General features: G+C 35.2%; 1 long non-coding RNA gene across 1 annotated transcript; it reads right to left on the bottom strand.

The window, feature by feature from the left end:
- Nucleotides 1-24,954, bottom strand: LOC134475900 (uncharacterized). Its single transcript, XR_010047226.1, has 3 exons — nt 24,785-24,954; nt 3,293-3,385; nt 1-355 (listed from the first exon to the last, which is right to left on the bottom strand). It is a non-coding gene; the product is annotated as an uncharacterized LOC134475900 (long non-coding RNA).

The raw sequence follows: 24,954 nt of genomic DNA on the forward strand, positions 1-24,954 counted from the left end.
TATTTTGTTTACCACCTTCATCAGCTCCCTGTTTCCACACTGTACATAGGTCACAGTCACAGTTTTGGCAAAACCATAACTAACCATAACCAAAATTAATTTTAGAAAATCACTGAAGAGTTTTAGAACTCATGGAAGGCTGAATAATGAAATAGCAAGAGACTCTGGTATTGTCAAAGAAAAAATTTGGAAAAAAACCCACCAAGAGTCTTACCTACATAATGAATCATTGCACTGGGTGATTAATGTTCTCCAAACGTATAGTATAGGTGGTGACCAGCCATCCAGTATGGCCAGGAAATCTTCCAAAATGCATTGCCATGTGGAGACTAAGTACTCTGCATTGAAAGACAAGCTTTGGGAGATTTAAAAGGAAAAAAGTGAACAAAGAGAACGAAAGCAGTTATTGAAAACCAGCCCTTATGAGATATGTCTCCATTGATAACATCTTTCCAAGTCACTAGCTGCACAGCTAAACCCAAGAAACCATTGACCACTGGTGAAGGGTTGCCCTGGCCTGCTTCTAAGGACATGTGTTGCTACTTTTAGGAGAGGCTACAGTTCAAAAGGTGGCATGTGTTTCTCATTTGGCTTGAGGAATTGATGACACAGAGGACATTAAAGCACAATTGTTAGTGTTAATGAGTCATCGTTGTACTCAATCTAGATTGAAGTGTTGATGTTGACATGAGACAACAATGCTTGTTTTTGTGTGATATATTTTTATGTACAGGAGGGTATGTTATATATCCTTTTGTTGACAACCAACACCACAGCTGCAGAGCTACTCAAACCTTTGAGCAATTACATGTCAGAAAATGTTAATTGGTCATTTTGTGTCAGTCTATGTATCGAACAAGTCCTTCCACGACTAGATGGCTTTCTGGTTTCATTACTCTGACCAAAGAGGTCACTTCTGAATTTGAGTCTGTGCTTCGTTTTATTGATAGAGAAATTCTGGCTAGCCAAAATGTTACCTGAATTTAACAATGTTTGGTAAATTGTGAATAAAATTATCACCCCATTAAAGTATAACCCCTTAGCTTACATCTTTTCAGAGATCTCTGTCAGGAGATGGATGCAAAGCACATGTATTGTCTTATACACAGAAGTGGGATGGCTTTCTAAATATACATTGTTAGCCACAGTTACCAATTCTGAGAGTCAGTCTAGACTTTCTTTTAGAAAAATAGTCACGTCTGGAAGTACACTGAGAGACACAAAATAGATCATAAAACTGGCTTATTTGTGTGACATATTGAACCTGCTCAGTGAACTCAGATTATCATTTTAGAGCAAAATAACAACTGTGTTCAACATAGCAGATAAAGTGATTGTATTCAAAGCAAACTTTCATTAATAAGTGATAAGCGAACACTGGAATTTTTTATGTTTCAAAAATTAGGACAAATTTTGAAAGACACTGAGCCAGGGTCTTTTAATTTCTAGGATACAATACCTAACACCCACAAGTTTAAAAAACAATTTATTTTAACTCAAAATTTGAAGAGGGTTCAGCCTGTAATTGGCTGGTTCCAATGCAGGGAATCATTGGAGAGGAGCAGAGGTGAAACAGTTTATGGCAAGAAGTAGGGAGACTTCCTTTTTTTTTTTTTTCTTTTTATTCCATGCCAGCTATAAACCTATTAGTTGGTGCCACACTCACTCAGAGTGGGACACTCTTCTTCAGTAAGTTCATCATTTACACCCAGAACTGCATTAAACCAATCATGGGATAATCCAGTATTACATACCCATAATACATTACCATACACCCACGTAACTCCCAAAAACCCAATTCACGAACACATGAGGCTCTGGGGGTATCTAGAGATATGCCTTAATAACCGTATTTCTCCCAGTCCATGCATGATCACCTATGCCAGCTCTCAAAAGAACTTTGGAAAATGAAAAAAGATCCCTAACTGGAAAGGAATGGATCCATGAACATTTGTGAAAAAGTCAGGTGAAATAATTTTGTTTATGCTAGAAGAACATCAACTGTTTAAGACTGCAAATGACAGTGACTTTAAAAGTAGGTGTAAGACAGCTTCAAGTTTCCATTAGTTCTGGATCAAAGTCCTGAGATTGACAACAAAAGCATGGAAAACCTGCTTCCATTTACAGTATCTTTTCTTTGTGAAGCAGGGTTTTCTCCAATGACAGCAACCAAAATGAGACAATGAAGTAGCTGAACATAACATAAGCAATACACAAGATGTCACTCTCGCCCATGACGCCCAGATGAGGGCATTTAGTTGCAGGAAAACAAGCTCAGGGGTCCCACTGACTCTGCATTATGGTAAATTATATGACACTTTCACTGTATTTTACAGTGTAATAATAATAAAGTGCACGATAAATGTAAAGCACTTGAATCAACCTACCACACTAGTCCATAGAAATATTGTCTGCAATGAAGCCAGAGCCTGGGATCCAAAGTGCTGTGACTGCTGAGTCAGCCCATTGATGAGTTCATACCTGTGTGAGCAACTGGGTTGTTGGACTGGATGTAGAATGTGAGAGTGTCCTAGCTCTTTTTGGCTCTTCCCCTGCTCTCTGCTTTGCAGATAACATGACTTGAGCAGCTTTCCTCCATCTGCCACCTGCTAGGATGTTTCTGCCTTTGAGTCAGCTGCCATGGACTGAAATCTCTGAAACTGTGAGCCAAAATAAACCTACACTTTAAGTAGCAGGTGTCAGTATTGGTCTCAGTAGCAGGAAAGTTGAACTGTAATAAGGCTATTGTAACAAATCCTTTGAGAGTTACAGGGTGCCTCATACACATAGTTGAAGGATGGTTTCAGAGTGTAATTGTCTTCCTGCAGCAGGAGGACTGGATGTTATATTTCCTATTCTGACTTCTTAGTCATTAAGGATTACCCAATTCCTATTAGTTTCAAAACCAAAGATTTTCAATGCTTTACTACAGATTAGGTACGCATTATACAGTAAACAGACAAAGGTAGGGGTTGCTGCCTACTGATTTGTCATACTCCTGGCAACGAAATAGAATTTGTTTCCTGTATTAGTTACGTATTAACTACAAACTTTTACAGTGCACAGAAACACCCCTGCTGTGCAAGTTTCAAGCATCAAGTGATATGTGTTTGTATGACTTATATATATATATATTTTTTTTTCAGTGTGACATGCTAGGGAATCATCACTGCACAAATATCTTTTTCCCCCTGTACTTCCTTTAGATACTTAGAAGTGGAGTTGCTGAGGTTGAGGATACGGATATTTGACACATAATCAGGTTTCCTAATGAAAAGACTTGAACACTTACATTCCCATGCAAAGTACGTGAAAGTATTTCTTTCTTCATTTATGCAGCAGTTTTTGAAAATCTTTTGCTGATGTATAGTTTTGTTTTGAATTCCTATGGAGAGAAACAATAGAATAGTTCCTTCAAAAGTAAATATATTGAGAAAAATCAGATGAAAGCATGTCTTTATGATTACAAAATCAATGAAGAGTTGCAAAGAATACAAGAAGTAAAAATACTGGAAAAAAATAGAGAACTGTGAACTAGAACTGATAACTTGCAACATCTGAGCTTTTGTGTCAGAATGGTCTGATACATTCCCTTTATTGTTTCTACTTTGAATGGGATTATTTTTCCCTTGCAACTGAAATACAAAAGAGAAAAATGGACTGGGACTGCCCTGCATTGGGCAATATATGATACTATTAACAAAGTATTCTTATTTTAAGTTTATTTTTACTTTTTAAATATATTTTTACTGGATGCATGAATATAAAATTGTTGATATTATAGGGCACCATGTAATGTTTTGATGTATTATCTCTTGTGAAATGCTTAAATCAGCTAAGCATACCTGTCTTTAAATATTTATCATTTCTTTATAATGAAAATATCTAAACTTTTAAAATCCATTTATCTGGTTTTAAAAATATACAGCAAGTTATTTTTGTTGAGCAATAACACCCCAGAACCCCTTTATCTTATCTACTATAACTTAGTGCCCATTGGTCAACATTTCCACATTCTTCCTCCCTACTCACTCCCCACAATATTGCTGTTTAAACTAAAATTTGAATTAAAAATTCCATTTCTCAGTTGCACTACCCAGATATCAAGTGTTCCATCCTCACAGTGTAGAGTGGCTAACTTTCTGTCCAGCATTCCACAACCACCTAAGAGTGAGGGAGTCTTCAGTGACTTGCCCAGTTCACACAGCTGTTTAGAGGCAGAACTATTACTCAGTTTTGTATTTAGATGACAAAGGGAAATGTTCTTCATATCATACTCCATTAAGTCCCTACAGAGAAGTGTGTTTTGAGAAGGTATTTCTACCTAATGCAATGTAATCCATGGTTTGGTTTTACATTCTGGCTCTGTAAATGTAGCATCAATTAATGGTTTAATGAGTACATTATCACATGCCCTGGGTTGTCTCATTCAGACTATGTAAGTCCTTATGTATACCGGCTTAAATCTGAGCTTCTAATACTTCTGCCGCCAGTGTTTGCATTTTGTACTTTTTCTGAAGTTTATATAGATGGTTAAATACTTCTCTAGTGTTTTCACTGTTTTAACTTATCTCAAGATTCTTCAGGGAGTTCCTGTCCCTAGTGAGTATGCTAACTATCTGTCCTTGCCTCTTTATTTTCACAAACTAGCACTTCAGGAAGCTTTCCCCAAGGTAGCTGAGCCTTCCTCTTGACAGAAACTGTGACATGAATAGGAAAACAGTACAACTTTGCCATGCATGTCTGAAAATGAATTTGACAAAGCTTATTAATACTGGTAGCCTTCTGGCCATTTTAAAACCCAAGTATTCTGTTCATAGGCAGTAAAGCTTATTTCTTCTTGATTTGTCTTTTAATAAATAACCCATTGAATATGTAAAGTGCTTTCTGGTTATCAAATTTAAAATTAACTGTACTACATTTCTCAAGGCAAATTAATGAAGCTACCTATTTCAGCAGAATTCAGTGTTAGGGGACATTCTGTGATACTGTTAGAAATAATACTGAACATAAATGAAAGAGATTTGGTTTCAAGCCTGACTACGTTCAGAGGCATGTTAACTAGTGGATAATATAAAGTTTTAATTTTTGAATCTTTAAAAGTTTATCATATTTATATTGTAAATGATATATTTGACTTGCTTTTTAAATAAATATGAAATGACACATATGTTGTATCAAAAATGCTTTCCTAAATAATTTTATTATGCAAGTTTTATATATAGCTTATCAGTTTTTGCTGTACATAATTTTTAAACTTTGGTAGATGATATAACGTTTTCTATGATGACAAAGTTTATTAGGCATTGATATTCAAGAGTAGAAAGTAATGTTAATACTGGGTTTTACCACGCTCTGTTATTTTGGTATCATCAGTAAGTTGCTTCATTGGAAACGGTGTTTCTGTAACAGAGAGCTCAATTAAGGTTAATTAGCAGAAAGGACTCGATGCTCATGATTAATACCTAACTGCTATGCTAATGTACCCAAGTTCTTGAACTAAGCATCTGTCTCCAGGTGTGATATTCCCAGAGTAATTAGGGTAATAAAGTATATTTTTTCTATATGCTTATTTAGCAGAAATAGTCCCATAAGTGAACCTTAGCTGTATTTAAGATGATATTGTCATTTTTAAAATTTTCTCAGTACATATTTGCAAAACAAATATGTAGATATATGTAAATAGCACACCTTGATTCCTTTTATTCTCCTTCCTATCTACACTCGTATTTATCTCATATTACATTGCTATAGTGAAATTAGTATGAGAACATATCCAGAATTATTATTCTGATCTATGTGTATATATATATATATGAAAGTTTTTCATTATTTACATTGCTTGAGTCACAGTACTTTTTTTTTCTTGTACTCTACCTTTCCATATTAAAGAGAGACCATAATAAGAGCCAGGCAGAACAAAATGCAACTGAGCACATACTTCTTTGGTTATAAAAGTATGGAAACAAAATAGAACCCATTCTTGGCAATTGGACTTATCCTGAGCATTTTTCTTGTCATGAGCATCTTGATGACTTTACTTATATTAAAAGCATGTTTTGGAGATTTCACTTTAGAATTTTTTTTCATTTGCTCTAGGTCAAAGTGGATTCCTGAGTTACCACTGAAAGTATTCAACCACATGCATGTGGATTTAGAGTAAGGATTCTGGAAAGAACATAAATTGGAAATCATCAGAAGGTTTGGGTCCCATAACTGTAACCTATGGGCAAATCTTCATTAAAAGGTGGAAAGCACCTATCTTGTTTGCTACTGTTTTTAACTTGGAACAGTGTCTAACAAAAAATAACAAACAAAACAAAAACCCAATAACAGAAACACAATCCAAACTATACAACCTTGTTTATAGTGTGTCTTCCAGAAGTAAATTCTGTGCTGGTGATGCTCTTCTGTTCCAGTCTAGATTTTACTGAGCATCATGAGTGTTTAACGTATAGTTACTAAAAGAATAATGAACTAATGAATCACAAGAAAATTATGGACATTCTTTCTCTCAAGTCAAATTGTACTGTCATCTGGAGCTGCCCTCCTGAGGCTGGTGATTAGGGTATGGCAAACCAGTTGTGCAAACAGGCATGTCAATCATGGCTAGGACACACATGCAGAAAAATTTCTGAGCCCTGCACCTGATACCAATCAGGGAAGGTTATCTTTAATTCTTCTGGCAGAAGATCAAACAAGTTTTTGACAGGACAGCCTAGATCTGACATCAGAGTGAGTTTATAAAAGACAGTGGTCATTAAGCTCAGACTGATGTGTGCCTTTTCACCAGCACAGCCCGCAGGGCATGCTTCTCCTACTTCAATGATGCCTGCTCCTGGAGTACTTTCTTTTTAGAGCACTTCTTTCTTGCACTTCTTTCTTTTCTCCTTACTTTTTTACCATTAATAAGTGTTCATTTGTCTTTTCCAATTCTTTTAACATAACAAGAAGAGGGTGGAAGGGACCCCTGGGAATTCAGGTGTCCAATAACATCACTGTTTGCCATAATCATTGTAATCATACTTAATAGAAGGTAAAATAAAGCTTTTAATAGATGGTAAAATAAAGTCTTTAAATTTTGTTTATTTACAATGAAAGTTATTAAAACCTATCCCATGAAGTTTTTTTTTTTTTTTTTTTTTTTGTCTTTTTCCTTTTTATTGGTACCGGGGATTGAACTCACGACTGCCTGCTTGCAAGGCAGGCGCTTATGCCGCTGAGCTAAATCCCCAGCCCCCTATCCCATGAAGTTTTAAGAACAATAAATGCTTGAAATGGATAAAATGCTTATAAAATTATAATCATGATACTGTGATTAATTGTTACTATGCCATCCATCAGGATCTATCTTTTTTTTTTTTTTCATCATCTTGAATTTCCTTTCATTTAGGACAGTGGTGAAAGATGTTTTGCTAAAGAAAAATTATAACTAAAGATGCCAGTGTGGGGAAACACATGCTTAGAGGGATAAAAATGCAAATATAATGCTGATAAATTTATTTTGTTGCAATCAAATGAAAATATTTACTCAAAGAAAATCTACTTGAAAGTTTCTAGCTCCATCACTGAAATTTCTACACCATGACCAAATAGTCTAATATTAGAATGTATCAAAAACACTTTGAAGAATCTAAGTGCCAATATTACTACTAATTTTCCCAGCATGAATCTTCAACTAATACTAAGAAACAAACAAAACAACAAAAACAACAGCACAATCCAGAGTATGTAATACTGTTTATAATCTGTTCCCTAGAAGTTAAATTCGATAACTGTGATCCTTTTCTGTTACAATCTAGGTTGTATATGGGACTGGAACTTCACCTCTCTAGTGAGATCTTTGCTCAGTCCTTCCTGCTAGAGGTTACTGCCACTTCCCAGTGCTGCATTTGGTGACGGAATTCTGTGTTGCTTTTTTAGAATGAGCAAGGTCTTTTAATTTGGTTAGCATGGCTTCGCTGAGCTACTTGAAGTACTAGAACTTGTTGCCTATCCTGTTTTGTTTCTTTAACTCTGTATGTATCAAAGGCAGAAGTCATTCTCGTGTATCAGGTTGTCCTTCTCAAGTCTTAAATGGCACCAAATAATTACGTCAGTCTGTTTTTGAGGACTCAAAAGCAGAGAAGGAAGGCTTGAAGGAGAACTCCCATTATTACCACATTTCACAATGCCTTCAGGAAGGATATTTAATCTCCTGTTGACTAGTATTGCTACCAACTTCACTGAACCTCACCACTTGACATCTTCTGGGTCTGGGACATTTGTGGCTGTCATTCTGAGCTGATCTCCTTCAGGGTTTGCGCTCAGAGCGCTTCAGGAAGCTGCCTGGACTGACATGAGCTACCTAAATGACAATGCTGAGTCTTATCAGAAGCCCTTATTTGTATTTTTTTTTCTGAACTCTCCTAATCCCAGTATGTTGCCTTTTTTATTGGCTTTTAACCTAATGATTGTCTTCATATTTCAGTCTACTACTTGCTCCCAAATTTAGTCAATTAATTTGAGACCAGAGATTTTATCAGAATGAGAATAAATAGTCCTCAGATACATAACTTACATCATGACATAAATATTGCTATTAATAAATATAGTTTGTTGTATTAAACTTCTAAAGACATTTTTGTGGCAAATAGAAGAATGAAATTGTAATTGTTAAATGTTTAGATGTCACTAATAATAAGCTTAGAAATAGCTAACAACAAAAACCTTTTAAGTCAAACTTTAAAAGTTCATAACCAAATTGATATCCTTAACTTTACTCTAGGTAAAACATTCGTAGTTGCTACCTTAAGATAGTATAAAAAGCCCAATCATCCTGATACAAAGGTTTCCACTTCATTTCTATGTCCCTTCATCTTTTCTGAATGTTTAATAAATAAAAAATGCATTCAGTGTTACTAGAATTAAAATTATTGTCTGGAAAGGGGAGATTTTAGTTTCATGTATTAAAAAAATTTGTATGAAACCATTTTTCCTTTTCCATAGCTAACAGAAATCTGTTTTGTAATTTAAGTGTTTCTACTATTTAAGAGTGTATTCTTTAAACATACACAATTGTTATATACTGATCAGTTCAACGAAGTATTTGGTGAGATTAACAGAAAAATCCAAATTAATATGTTTCTTTGTTCATGATAAACACATATTTTTTGAATTTACTATTTCAAAAATTAGTTCATACATAAAACCAGATTTGTCTTCTACCAGATATAGAAGAAATAGAATCTTTGTTAACTACTAAGTTAGAAGCACATGCTGTTATTAGGCAGAGAACAGATAAATAAGGTCATATGTCAATGACACAGTTTATGTCTTTATAAAATTGAAATTATGCAAGCAAATATTTTTAAATGGAAAAAATGCATATAAGCAGGAAAAGAATTTTGAAAAAAACATGCCTGTGAGCAAAAAAGAATAGAAATGAAACTCTCTGAAAACTCTGCTTTTAGCAGAAGATTCATCAATGGGGAGATTTCTTTTTTTTTTTTTTTTTTTTTTGACTTTTTTGACTTTTTATTGGTATCAGGGATCGAACTCATGACCACCTGCTTGCAAGGCAGGCACTTATGCCGCTGAGCTAAATACCAAAGCCCTAGAGATTTCAAGTAATTCAGTCTTGCAGTGCACTTAACAGAGTGCGGAATTTATTTTTAAAAAAGTCAGACAAATAACAAAGTGAAAGATACACAGGGGATGGAGGAGCAAATACAGGCAGTAAAATAGGTTCTGCATAACATTTGAAACATAGTGGGATTTTCATATACAAGTGTCTTGATTAGAGATTCATTCCATTCTCTCTCTCTCTCTCTATCCTTTCTATACACAGATCTTGTATTTTTCTAGAGCAACTTCCTCTATGCTCTATTCGATGACCCTGCTTTGTTCTTCTTAGTAACTTCATAACAGTCATCACCATCTAGCCTAAATTTATTTATGGATTGTTTAAATTCCCCCACTATAAGATATTATCTCAACAAGGTCAAATTTTACCATTGTGTTTTTTGCACTTAGAACAATGCCTGACCCATTGAGGATCCTCAGTTAAGTACCTGTTGAAAGAATATTTTTTTTTACTACTGATATATACTTCACTTGTTTGGTTCTATTTTTAAGCAATTCTGTATAGTAATTGATTTTATCATTGAATTGTGGACAGATTATAAAGTATGTATTTAAATACAGTGTTTAGTTTTGAAAATAGAAATGCATACCCACACATTGTCCATCTAATAGAAATGTGGGCTCATCCCAGTCTCTCTGGGTGGCTCCACATCTGATGATGAGTGGCTACACTGACCACTACAGGATTTAACTCTCATCTACTTGAAAGTATGATTGGACATTTGATATACTAGTCAAATTTTTTGTGAAATGCATTTAGATCTTTGAAATTTGAGACAGCATTTTAAATTAAAATTTTAAACTAGGAAGATCAGAATCATGTGTATCAAACATATGAAACTAATCATCAAAGAAGATTACCAGCTTAGCATTAAATGATCAGAGTGATTAAAATGTGTGTGTGCATGTGTGTGTGTGTGTGTGTGTGTGTGTGAGAGAGAGAGAGAGAGAGAGAGAGAGAGAGAGAGAGAGAGAGGACAGAGACAGAGAATCAGTTAGGAGATATGCATACAAACTGGGAATAAACCCCAGAAACTATCTTAAAAGGAGGTATTTCTGGCAGGTATCTTTTATAAGTTTTTAAAAAATTGACACAGGGAATCAGAATCCAATAGATTTTGAGGCTCAGGAACACAATGCTGTCAGCAAGTCCTATCCTCTACCAGATCCAGAAGCACTTTGACAGTTTCACAGAAGCAGCTTAAAAACCAGGAAAAAAGAATCTATAACCTTATTTTATGATTGTTTTTCAGTGCCATGGTTGCCATCATTTTGACTCTAAGCTTTGCTGCCTTTCATTGGTGCACCTATCACACACATCAGGTCACTTAAATTTTTACTTCAAATTGAGTTTGATTCCAAACTGGAGCCTTATTTCTGTCTACTACTGGAGGAAATTAAAAGAAGTTGCATCTACATGTATTGTTCACCCATGTTCATTTTCACCTTAAGTGCTCTCATTTCCTCCTGGCATTCATAGTGTAAAACGGTCCAAGTTTTACCTCCACCTTAGCCACTTATATTTGCATATCTTTATACCATACATATCTTCTATGAAGTATATAATAGGTGAAGTTCTAAGGCATTTACCCATCACAAAGCAATCACATTTCTTATACTACTATGTGGAAGATCACCTAGATAACTCTCCTTGAACAAAGAACAAGCATGTCCATTTTGGGTAAACCTGGCCCTATCTCCGTGTACCGATATATACAGAGCTGGCTCAGCTATTTCCCTTCAACGGTCTTTAAGCAATGTAAACAGGACTAGCTGAGGTGTTGATGTGTAATCTGTGAAGCTAGACAACAGTTGACAGTCACTGTTTCCCTAGCCTGTGACTCCCATCTGGGAACATGGTTGCACTGGGACAGGAAGAAAGAGCCATGGCTCCAGGGCTGTCAGCTGAGTTCAAGAGCTGAAGCAATGCCTAGCTAAATGTTAAATGCTACCTCAATTGTGTTATGCAGATTGCTCATTCGGCATACCCTTCTCTCTGCGTATTGCAGAGGTGTTTTCAGGCCTCCTACAGAGTCCAGCTCATAGTAACTCCTACTATTCTCATAGTCACTCATCCTCAAGCCATTCCCTTCTTCATGAATTAATAAAATCTGGAGTAAGCCCAGAGGCCTTTGTTCCATTGAAGGTTCATCTGGGCTGGACTCAGGACCTCTTAGCTCCTCATAAATATAAATATGTCTTAATGTCTTTATTCTTGCCATGGGTTGTACTGGAAGTGGTAGATTGCAATTAATTCACTAAAATTCCAATAGCTTTTCCATGGGATTATAAATACAAATTGTCCAGACCACAACAACAGTGGGAAAAGGGCCTCCATACATCTGCTAGTGCACCAAAGAGCAGGACTGACTTTTACAAAATTGCATGGCCAAAATCTTCTCCCTTTTGTGCACGCTGTGCTACTTACTCAGTGTCACAGCATTCTGTCCTTTAGGTGACTTTTGGCTTGAAACAGAACTTTTTGTATTTTGTTATAAGTTTTAAATTATTAACTTCACCTGTAGTTTCAGGCTGCTGAGAATAGCTACCTGTAGCTTCTGTCAATGAATAGATAAAACAACCACTTTCATTTTCTGTGAATTGCCAATTAGGTAATCACAATATTTTGGAAAAAGCCAAAGTCAGATCTCAGGTTTGTTTTGTTTGTTTTTTAAGACTTCCTCCAGAATTTATATCTGGTAATTCGAAAACATTTAAAAATGTTAATGCTCAGTTGTTTAGGAATCTATTTCTGCTGCAGCCAGTCCTCTATAATGAGAAAGTGATGAATACATTGTAAAACATTTTCCAGTTGAAATCAAGGCACCTTACAACAATTATTTTCTTTTCTCACAACTCTGATAACACCAATTTATGACTTTTCTTCTGCTTCCTATTGACTAAGTTTTCCTTGTATAGTGAGAAAAAAAATTTACTTTGAAAAATCTGTAGAATTTTACTCAGCATTAATGATAATGACACTGTCCTGCTGTTAATGAATTTTTTGTGTATGTTATGATTGCTGCTTAACAATAAGAGTTTGGAATTAATTCTAATGTAATTTCCCACTGAATAGTTCAAAACTCAAATGTGTTATTTCTCTTGTTCTCATTTTCCTTGAGGGTGAAATTTAAATTCATGGAATAAAAGCTATTAGTTAGGGCAGATTTTATTACATTCTACAGTTACGAAAGTTCCCCAAATTACCTTAAGTCCCCTGGAAATGCAAAGAGCAGTTTTCAGAACAAGATCTGAAGTAATGAGCAACATTAACCATATTAGAAGAATGTCAACAGCAAAATTGTATGATGATTGCTTTTCACTGAGTATATTCCTTTCAATCTCAGGATAGCTAACACATGTTTTTAAAAACCCTGTACTAATACTCCTCACAGCATCTGCTTGTCTCAGTTATTGATATATATATATACTTGACTAAAAAATTCATTGTTCAAAAATATGATTTCATTCTGAAATATATAGGCTTATCCTTGATTATCTTCTCACAGCAAAAATGTCACTGTCTGTTTCCCTTTTTAAATCTTTAACAATCTCAGCTGAACCTCATGATCATATACACCCAAAATTTTCCTCTCTGTTGCTCTTATGTTTCCCCCAAGGAACCATTTTCCAGTTTTGTTTGTAATTCCCTAAATTATGAGGTCATTTGTGTCTGACTATTTTAACAGCAACATTCATACAACATTTTTCTTACTAAGTATACTTAACTTGTGTGTATATGTTTCATTTTTTAAAAACCAAGCAATAAGCAATGAGTTTTTAAACAGTTTTTATTTTATTAAGACAGCACTCAATTTAGAAGAAAGACTTGACACTAACATTGTTCAAGAAAAGCAAGTACTTACTGTAAAGTACTTTATAAAATAGAAACTTCTTTAAGTGTATGTGCATTATATCATGCATATCAAATACTTTAAAGAAGGAATAACTCTGAATCCAGGATGGTTACTTACAATGAGATTTAGAGTTCCTCTGGGGCCTGATTCTGAGGACTAGGTGTTCTGACTCACATCATCACATTGAACACATTTATTTTTAAATGAATCATCTGTAAAAGACACTTAGAAAATAGTTATCTTCATACCCACCCACAACTTTTTATTTTAAAGTTGGTGTTTAATACTTTGGAATATCTTGTCATAGAGTATAGAGAGAAATGATTGAAATTGGCAGCTGAGTGAATTTTTTTCTACTTTCTCAGAGGGAAATTGATGGGTGTCAAAAGAAACCAGCCTGGAAACATTCCAATGTTGAGCTCCAGGACGGGACTTTTTCTACAGAAAAGGCCAAAAACACAAATGGTGTAATGGTTGAAACTGGAAAGCACCCTGCTTGTCAACAGCTGTGACATGTCATTTGTTGGGACAGCTTCCAAGACTGGCCACTTATATATTGGAGACAAGTGACTGCCCATTCTTTTACTCATAATTAACTGCTAGGTGCCATGAGGAGGGGAGATTGGACCAGACACAGTCTCTTTCCTCGGGGATTCACAGAATAAAGGATGAAGTAAGGCTTTTGGTTCTATTTGGCAGAGAGTTAAACTTTTTGAGTTACCTCACTCTTCTTCCCATGCAGCATTCTGAGAAATTCACTTCCAGAGAAATTCTGAAATACCATGTTCTGTGTCTTCTTCACTTGAATGTATTATATGTGCTTATGAGAGTCAAGAGGTGGAAGAGTTTAGTAAAATTTGTGCTTTCTTTTTCTTTTACTTTTAGGCATTTCAAGTATTAGGCATTGCTGCTCATAATTTTTCTCTTGTTGCTTATCCAATAAGAAAATCTACTTAGTTTATACTACTACTGTATGACCAACAGGAAGAAAAAATAGTACTGTATTGCACTATTAGATTAACAATTGAATTAGACTTTTCCTTAAACACACAGATTTTCAAACACCCTATTCTTTATTTCATGTTGTGTTTCTTTTGATCTGAATCTTTTCCAGAATGAAAAAACCCTCCACATTATTATACCTCTACTAAAATCATTTAGTGAGCTTTCCATTTGATTTCTGTCCACAAGATGTTTTAAGTAAAGTTATTTTCAAACTTGCAAAGGTAGAGGGGAAAACCTCTGAAATAACCTACTTGTGTAAGTTGAAAGCATAAATTGAAAGGATAATTTAACACATACTGTAAACATGAAATGCATATTAACCTAAGTTAAAACAAAATGGAACATTTTGTGGATATTTCTATTAAATTCATTTAACAACTTTCTTTAATTTAATTTTTATTTTTGTTGAAGAAAATAATATTTTTTTCAGAACTTGGGATTGAACCCAGGGCCTTTGCACTATATTACATATCTAACTTTATTATTTTTTTTAAGACAAAGTCTAACCAAGTTATTCCACTATGCAGGCTAGGTCAAATTTTTAGTCCTCCTGCCTCAAGCTCCCAGAGTTCTAGGAATATTGTACTCATACTGCTGATCCATTCTTAATACTGTTGAGGCTATGAGGATCTAATGAATATTACAAAAATTTTGAGAACTATAGAAGTAAATGAGCATTTTTGTTTTTAAAATCCTTAAACTCTAAATTGTTTATCTGCAAGAAAAAAAAAACTGCTGCGTATTTTTGAGCTTATTATAAAAATTAAATATGATAATACAATGTCTATGAATTTAGCATTAATTACTTTCTTATGAGTTTCCTTTAATAACCAAGATGTTTGTTATTATATATGCTTTTAATTCTACAAGTGATATATGCATCCAGGAGTGGCATCATGGAAAGAGAATTTTTATCCTTATTTTACAAGTGGAAAAAACTGAGACTCAGAGAACTTAGAGCTTTGTGAGGGTGCTCATAATCCCAACTATTTGCTTTCTTTTCTCTGCCCTTTGTCCCTTTGAATCCTCAGTTTTGAAAATTTCACTCATTTTACGGCCTATAGATTATAGCACAGATGCTTAGCTAGCAATTTGACTTTAAACAGTGAATGAACACTCACCAAATCCCCAGAGATCATCTCCTCTCTCTCTCTCTCCCTTAATTGGTCATAAAGGTTTTGAAAAGGGGAACAAGTGGGTTAATCTCAAGGCATCCAAACTGCCTGGTTCCACAGACTGTACTTCAGTTAACCTGATGGGTAAGGTCTTGTAACATTCCAAAGCAATGATAGTGCGGCAAAAAGGTGGTATGGAATTGTGACCATGGAGGTGGTATGGAATGGTAACCCCCTTGTGAACTCATACAGGGAAAGAACAAAGGAAGTGAGGCCAGCCAGCCAGCAGTTCCAGTGGCCTAAACTGACTGACTGCTGCAGCTTAAGTAAAATAAGCCTCACTTGTTTGTCAAATCTCAGTGTCCCATGGGTAATTCTCATGCAATTACAGTACTGTTGAACATCACACAGTACAAGGTGGTTGAGGTGGGACCTGACATCCGGACTGTACAGCTTCATGCATGTGACTTTTAGGCTGCATTGCACTGTATCTTCTTGGACTCCAATCCAAAATTTATTAAAGTTTGTTGAAATTTCAAAAATTTACTGAGTCTTACGTCCCATAATGGATGATACTTTTCAAAATGATTTATCTGGGGAGCATGCTGAGGATTTTCTTCACCTAGAGTTTTTCAGTTGTCCTTCTGCTACTGGCTAAAGTCATTTGGTGTTATTTCTACATTATTTTTTGAAAGAAAATATTACTTTAACCAACTAGTTCACTTATCAAATCACTTTTGGTTAGTTCAAAAGAAAGGCACATTCTAACGAGTTAGTACTCAGTGACTCTAAAGATATGAAGAGAATATCCACACACATAAAAAGTGTATCTACATGAACAGACTGTAATATTATTTTGAGTTACAGTACAGTTTGTGATAAGTGTAGAAATCTTACTTTTTTCCTCAGATTTCTGTGTCCCTATTTTTTTTTGGAAAGGCTGTGTTGTTGAACTTAAACACTCTGATATAGCTTAATTGTTGAAAATGTTTATTTCCAAAAATATTCATTAAGTATCTTCTAGAGTTCAGACATATTTTTAGTTCTTAGGATAAAACAAAACAAATTTCTACCCCTGAGGACTTTACATTTTGAGTTTGGGAGACAAAAAAATAAGCAGTTATTCTATTGGAAGATAGTAAATGCTATGGAGAAAGAAAAATAATGTAGCAGGTTAGTACTAGATAACAGAGCAAATTGTAACAGAAAATAGAGTACTTAGTGTTGGCCTCAGTAACAAGTTAATACTTTTTCAAAAACTTGAAGGAAGTAGGAAAATTAGTGATGTCAATATCTGGAGAATGTCTCAGAAAAAAACAATAGCTAGGACAATGACCCTAAGTTAGGAACAAGACTGGTGCAGTTGAGGCACGGCAGGATCAGGGTAGCCGGAATCAAGTGAGGTATATAGGGAAACAGAAATAGAGGAGAGAGGGCTGGTCATGATGACTTTGTGTGCCAGTTATCAGGTTTTGGACATCAGTAATTTACTCTGAGTTCATTGAGCATGGTTGCAGTGTTTTGAGTTGGGATTGGACATAACTCGTTTATGTTTTTAAATGATTATTTGGTTGTTATATTGAAAGTAGAATGAAGAGACTAAGCAGGTGGGATGAGAGACCAGTTCGGAGACAAAAAGATGACAGAACCTGAAGACAGCAGTCATGGTAGAGACAAATGATCAGGACACATATAACTTATAACTTACACCTTCTAAACGGTTTTTAATTTTAATTCCACTTCTGTAATATGCAAAATTTGATCACAATTATATCCCTGGGTATTCTGTTAAAGAGCAGATGCATGATATGCATTCAGTGAGTATTATTTTTATATATGAAACAAGATATTAGAAACAAAACTAGTTATTTCTTATCTAGTGTAGAGTCTCACTATTTTGCAAATATTTCTTACATGACACTCAACACGTTCCTATAGGTTTAGTGCTGTTATCACCTCCACATTTTTGGTGAGGAAACTGGACCAGGAAGATTGTAGCACATACTTAAGCCTGGTCAGTGGCAGAGTTAAGTGTCTAAACAGTCTAATTGCAAGGAATCTGCTCTTAACACTGTGCAATACTGCCTTCAAGAACTATAAATCACAACACACATAATTCACGGGTTCTAAAATGTGAGGGTTTATGCTTGGCATTTGTTCATTTTCATAACTGCTGGAACATGATAGGTAAGCTACACAGGCACTAAGATAAAATGTACTTTCTTTGTGACATTAAATCACACACATTAAGGAAAGTTAAAATGTGCTATAAAAAGAAGCAAATTGTTAGTGATAACAGTCAAAATTGTACCTTTTATTTTTATTCATTTCTGAAATACGTTCGATCAGAAAATGTATCATAGCAATTTGTTGTCTGAAAAACTGAAGTGAGTTTCTGGCAAATTAAGATAATATATCTTCTCAGTGTAATATTTTATCTGAATGCATAGAATTGTTACATTTAAACTTAGTAATGCTACATTTTTCCAACTCAGTTGGTGGTGCATATTTTGAGACATATGACTGAAGAATCCAATTATACACCTCACAGAAAAGGCACCCTGAACATCTAAAAAAGAGAATTATTTAGAAATGAAGCACATTGCATTTTAACTTATCAAAAGAAAAAAATAAAGCCACACAATTAAAGATTAATGAACCATATGCAAAATATAGTGAATAATTTATTTGGCAAAATAGAAGGAGCACATTATGGAAGCATGTGAAAAATTAGCATTGTCGTTTCTGGAGTGTTTAATGTTATTGTAAAATTGAAATACAAAAGAAGATGTAGTGTTGGTTAAGATGGAACAGTGTATTAGCAGAGAATAATGGTCCAGACATACTGATGTGCTTTTGGTAGTGCGGGACTGTCATGAGCTTCCTCAGGTCCAGTGAATATTAAGAAATCCCTACAAAGAAGGTTTCTTTGTCTAGAAATCCAGTTAAAAATAGACACATGGCACAAATGAGGCATATAAATTTCCTGCTAACATTTGAGAATTTTGAGTCTTTGATTTTTAAAGTATATACTTTCACAATGTTTAAGCATAGGAACATATCTGTATTATCCATTAAATAATATCTCAAAAAATGTGTCACAAAAAAACATATTTTTGTCCATTTTCCTATCATCACTAAAGTTTGCTTCTAAAATGTAAAAACTGGTTCATTCTGTATATGTTTATGCTTGAGTATCTTACCAAATGACTTAGCAAAAGCTGTAACCAAGATAGTCAAATATGATATCATTTTCACACATCTTACTCAAGAAACTCTGTCAGCAACAAGAACCTTGAACATTCAGAACTGCTGGGCCCTGAAGAAGAAATGAGAAATCTTTAGTATCCAGAAATGATGGAAATTTGTTTTCGCAAACTGCCTGATCAAAACTTTAATCAAAAGAAGACATTGTCAGAAATTGTTATGATTTCCAGATCTGATTACAACATATTTACAAATATTGTTTGACAATCTGATTTACACCAAAAGAAAATTCAAAGTTGTGGGTGAAGGAATTCAAAGATGAATGAACTCAATGGTCTTAAGGAATTAACCAATACAGATTTTCCTCAGGCACCGCTGGGGCTCTGGGGGAACAGTGGTGACCAAGATAAAGCACCTAGTTTTGAGGAGTTTAGATCACAAGGGGGCTGATAATAAACAAGTATTTGAATAAATAAACATATACTGCTAACATGTAATTTCATATGATTAAAAACACAGTGATGAGAAATAGACTACTATAGGGGAATTGAGACAGGATTCTTGGGGAAATCATGCTATAGATGCGGCTGATGGGTTGAACCTTGCTGAGGTCATGACATTTTCACTAAGGTCTGAATGACTTTTATGAATAATTCATGAAAAAGGGCAGAAAAGAGTTGCTGCTCTGAGACAGAGATCTGCTGAGGAAGCCGGAGTTCACAAAGAAGGCCAGTGTAAGTAGAACAGACTGCACAGAAAAGAATGGGAAGTCCATGAATCCAAGTCACAAGGAGTCAGATTGTGTAGCAGCCTGATAAGGGTTTTAGATTTTGATGTAGATACGATGAAAGGTCATTGGCAGGCTGAGCATGCAGCTTGACGACATCGTACATTTTATAAGGCTATTCAACTGGAAATATATTTGAAGGTGGAATTGATGCTGAAAGCTAGGAATAAAAGTAGGAATCAAGGTCGCTAGCTATGGTGCTTCTTTTCTGAGCAACTTGTGATTCTGGGTGCCCTTTACTATGATGAAAAAACAAGATTTGGGACTTTGCTGAGGAAATCAGAGATTCAGTATCATTGCTCCATGTTTGAGAAACTGATTAGATATTAAAATGGAGGTGATTAGGAGCCTTTGGATAATATGGTCTGAATTTCCTGCGAGAACTGCATACAAAAACTGAGGACCCATATAAGTTGAGGGCTATTATTTATTTGATGTACATGTATGTATTTCTTTCACCGGTGGGGGAAAAATGCAGTGCTTAGCACATGTTAGGTAAATGCTCTATTTCTAAGCTGTGCCTTTAGCTCCCTATAAATGGGATTTAAAATCTTAATGTAGAAGAAAATTTTCCCAATGGACTGAATAAAGATAAATAAGGTTTGGAAATACAAGAATCCTCAATGTTTAGAAAATAGGAAAGTGATCCGAGATCATAGCAGTCAACATAGAAGAAGGAAAGCTAAGAAAATATCCATGTAGATTAAAGAGTGTTCTAATTAGTTCTTCATAACAATACAAAGGTTTAGTGCCATGAAACAGCAACCATTCTCTATATTTATCATTCTGAGCCAGCATTCATCCAGTGCAAAGAATGGTTTGTTATGTCTGAGTCCTCAGCTAGGGTGGCACAAATGATTAGAATTACTGGATCACACATCTAGAGCTTTGGTTCTTCTCTGTCTCACTATGTGCTAGTTTGGACATGATGCTCTCAGAGAAGTCAAATGTAGTATATTTTAGGACCCTCAGGAACAAAAGTAAAAGTTGCTATTCCCTAAAATGCTAGGCCCTAAGTAGCACAAAATTTCCTCTACCATATACTGTTGATTAAATTAGTATTCACATTCATTCTATATTTGATTAAAGAGGAAATAGGCAACTCCTAACAATCTTCAATTTCCGCCTCTTTCTCACAGTGATTAACTATTAGCAATGAGCCCATTTACAAAGTGATCACCACTGAAGTAGAAGTGAACACCAAGATTGTGAGGACAAGAAAGTGTTGTATCAGGAGGATCAGAAGGCTCCACAGCAGGATCAACTTGTGAGCTTCAAAGACGAGATGGAGTTTGCTGATTGGAGAAGCAAGAAGTGCATATGTAAAGATGTGTTTAATGGAAGACCAGACTGCAAGAATGGAAATGTGCCTGAGCACAGCCATGCTAGGAAGAACTTGATCCAGGAGATACTGGGTATCGCTGGATATTTTTATTAAAATTCCACTTGTCAATGTGAGGGATGAATGAGTATGGAAAGAACAGAGACTGGAAAATCACATAGGACCATATTACAATTAAGTTCAGGGTTAATTCTATATAGAAAGCTATAGTGTATGAGAATCATAGGAAAGGAAAGATTTGACAATGCTTAACAGACACAAGACATTGTCTCTTGGGTGGGAAAAGATTAAGGGGTTAAGAATAACTTTTAGAGAAATAGACAGACCTATTTCAAGGATTAGATCCGTGATTATATGGAACAATAAACAGTCTTTTAAGTGTGGAAGATGGATTGATAATTTGCATTATGAGCCTGTTCATTTATTTAGTTATTTGCTGAACACGTACTAGATTCCTGGCATAAGACCAGGTTTTAGGGAAACAAATACAGATGCAGTGGATCTTGCCATAGGTGGGATTCTGAATCTTATGAGGCTTATTTTTGCCTGTTGGATTTAAAGAGGCCTCCAGAACATCTCAGAGTCTCTCTGGCAGGAAAAGAAAAGAGCTGCAGGTTCAACTGCATGCCTGTGTTCTGCAGAAGCGAGTAAGGATCCAAACTGCTTTTACTGTATTTCCCTTGATGTTGGGTTGCCTTCTTTCTACCCCTGAGCTTTCATCCAAGAGAAATCAGTGTTTACTCTGCAAGGCAAAACATTGATCCAACCTTCATTCTCCGCCTATTGAGCCCCCCCCCCCAGGCAACTTTGTGTTTGCAATTTCAACCTGCTTCTTTGTGAATATCTTTAGAAAGAACTTTCCTATACACGATGTTTCTCTGAATGATCTCTAGCTTTTCATACTCAGCCATACCACTTTAAAATTCCTTTTTTTTTTGACAAATTTTTCAAATTTTAACCCTCATGAAATGGTACTGAGCTAATCTTGCTTTCAGCCTTCTTTAGCGTAGTATATGTTAGGGTCAGTTTTAAATTGATTTTTTTTGTTGCTGTTGATTTTTGTTTTTTGGACTGCAGCATGTGGCCTTATTAGAAATGGAAGATTTGTGACTGGGAATGAAGCTAAATCCCATTCCTTGAATTATTTATTTTGTGATGCTACGAACAGGCACACATGGATTTGATTCTCCAAAATAGCATATGAACTTAAACAATTCAGTAGTTCCCTTGGCCTGAGTTTATTCAGTTTTAGAATGGGGCCAGTGGAGGAGATGGTGCTTAACTATGACACACAAGATACCAAAGAAATTATGGAGTACAAAACCAGAAAAAGTCCCAGGTGCACTGAATTTGTAGTATATTTGTTATACACTGAACTGTGTTTCTCCCCCTAATTCACATGCTACAATTCTAAGCCCACTTTTAGAGTAAGTGAGGACAGGGACTTTATCAGCTTCAGTTGTTGGGACAAATTTCTCTGTCTTCTCTTAACTCAAATAAAGTGGCTCAATTCCTTCTAAACTGCATTTCCAGGGAAGGAACTATGCCATGTAATTACCTGTTATTAAATTAGGGTTTTTAGTTATTTTTTATTTTCCTGGTTTCTATATTCAATTAATTGTACACTTGGTGACTTTGCTCAAAGTATTTTGAAATCTGGATAGAAGAGCCCCATGAAAAGCTTTTTGAGTGAGGACAAAATCTAGAGATTTCCCAGGCACCATAGTGATTTTAAATGCACATCGCAGGGAGCAACCAGATTACCCACCATGTGTTCAGATTCTCTGGACAGTAAGCAAGAGCGCTAAGCGTTTTGCCTGCATTGTACAGTTTCCACTGAGTTCTTGGCCATTATTCCACTTTATTAATAGGAGAACTCTGATTAGAGAGAAGATAACTTGCCTATGGTCACACAAGCATGTAAAAGTGCAGATTTAAACCTATGTGCATGTACTTTAGACTTTAACTACTTCACTAGGAATCTTTTCTGATTGCCTGGTATTTCAGGAAAGCCTCTTTAAATCGGAAAAGGAGAACTCTTTTTTTTTATCTCACTTTTTCTTTCCTTTGGTCCAGAATGCAACACAATGGTTGGAACTTTGCCTTGGCTAGAAAGCCACATCCAGAATTGGTGGAGCATCAAGGAAAGAGTGCACCTGTGACTGTTAAGCGGTCTGAACAAGGTGTTGCTTTTTAGAATGAATATTCAGTTTTTAATAATGAAATTTGTACTTTAAAAATGAAACCTGGAAAACTGAGCAATTAATGAAAAAAAATTGTGATACCATTAAAGAAGATGCTGCCTTTATTTTAAAAGAAAAAGGAACATTCCTTAAAGACTGTTCAGAAGGAAGGAAGAATAATAGATATTAGAATACCAAATCCTCAGAAGGATCAATAAAAATACTTAGAATTTTCTAAACTTTCTCTTGTTATATTTGCTACCAAGTAAGAGGTCTCTTTGATTCCTTTGTATAATCTGAGTATCATTCGAGTGTTAGATATGTAGCAGAACATTTATTTTTCATGTTGTGTGCAAATGTTGCAATCACTCTCTTAAAAACCAACAAAGTCCCTGCCCATACAAGTATTTACTGTAATATTTGAAATTTACAACTCATGTTGTTAGCCATATGTCTTAGAACTCTAACTGAAACATTCGTGTGATAATCCAGACTGAATTTCAATGATTTACCAAATTTAGATTTTTAAATTTATATGACTTATACTTGTAATAAAAACTTATACCTCAGTATGCTATTATACAAAGGAGTTTCAGTAATGATCCTATCCAAATATTCAGGTTTACAAGATAACTTCAATATATAAATTTACTTTTGCTTTTGAATGTAATAACATTGCAGTGCGTACTGTTTCACTGAACTCTCTTGGTTGCATTCATGGTTTTCATTGCTTGATTCCTAGAAAACAGCTTTAAAGAAGCAGATGGTAGGTGGGTAAATAAAGACTCCATTTGTAATTCTCTAATTATTTAGCTGTCTAAACCACAGAGATTAGTCAGTAACTACCTACCCCCAAAGACATAGGATATTTGAACTCCTTCCAAAAGTGTTTATACAAATTATTATCTTTACAATATAGTAAGTAAAGAAATTGTGTAAGAGTGTGAGTAAAGAACATATTTCAGGAATTTAGGGGTATTTCAGGGTATTTTTGTTGGTATTTCATACTAGAAATGAGTAAGATCATTCTACTGTCATCATGAAAAGACATAAATTTGGAACTTTATTCCAGTAATTATGTCATCAATTCAGTGCATGCTCCAGATAACCTGTGTATCTGTTTATACAGGCAAGGTGGAATAGATGAATTTACAATGGGTGAGACTAAATTTTGGAGACAGGAAAATGCCTCTAGACTCATGCATTGACAGATACGAGATGAAATAATGTGTAATTGCTAATAGTCTATTGTTTTTGACTTTTAAAATGGCAATGTCATCTTCCTTGATCCAGTAGTAAGCTCAATTATATTCTTTAAGCACTGAGTATTTAATATATATTCAGTTACTTAATTCTCACAGATATTCAGTGGATTGTAGTAGTTTGCAGGATACAATATTGTAGTATTTGTCTCCATTTCACAGATGACAAAAATGAGCCAATGAGAAGTTCTAAAATGCTCCTTGGGTCACATTATGTGTTAGATTTCTATGACTGTGCCAAAGTAGCTTAGCGAGGAAAAAACTTAAATTAGGAAAGCCTTGTCATAGCACACAGTTCCAGAGGTTCCAGTCCATGGAAGGCTGGCTTCATTGCTTTGGGCCTAAGATGAGGCCAAATAAATACCACAGTGGAGAAAGCACGCAGTGGAAGAGTCTACTTACCTAATGGCAGCCAAGAAGCAAGCAGAGGGAAGAGAGCATGTGCTGGTGGGTTTCCTCCTCCTTCTGTTTTTGGTCCATTTAGGCCTTCTCCCATCAGAAAGTGCTACCCACATCCGGGCAGGTCTTTGCTCTGCTTGCTGTATCACATGCTGGTGTTCTCTGGAAACATC

This window comes from Cavia porcellus, unplaced genomic scaffold (assembly GCF_034190915.1).
Source record: "Cavia porcellus strain 051 isolate PalLab524CR breed Dunkin Hartley unplaced genomic scaffold, mCavPor4.1 scaffold_5, whole genome shotgun sequence".
Taxonomy (NCBI): Eukaryota; Metazoa; Chordata; class Mammalia; order Rodentia; family Caviidae; genus Cavia; species Cavia porcellus.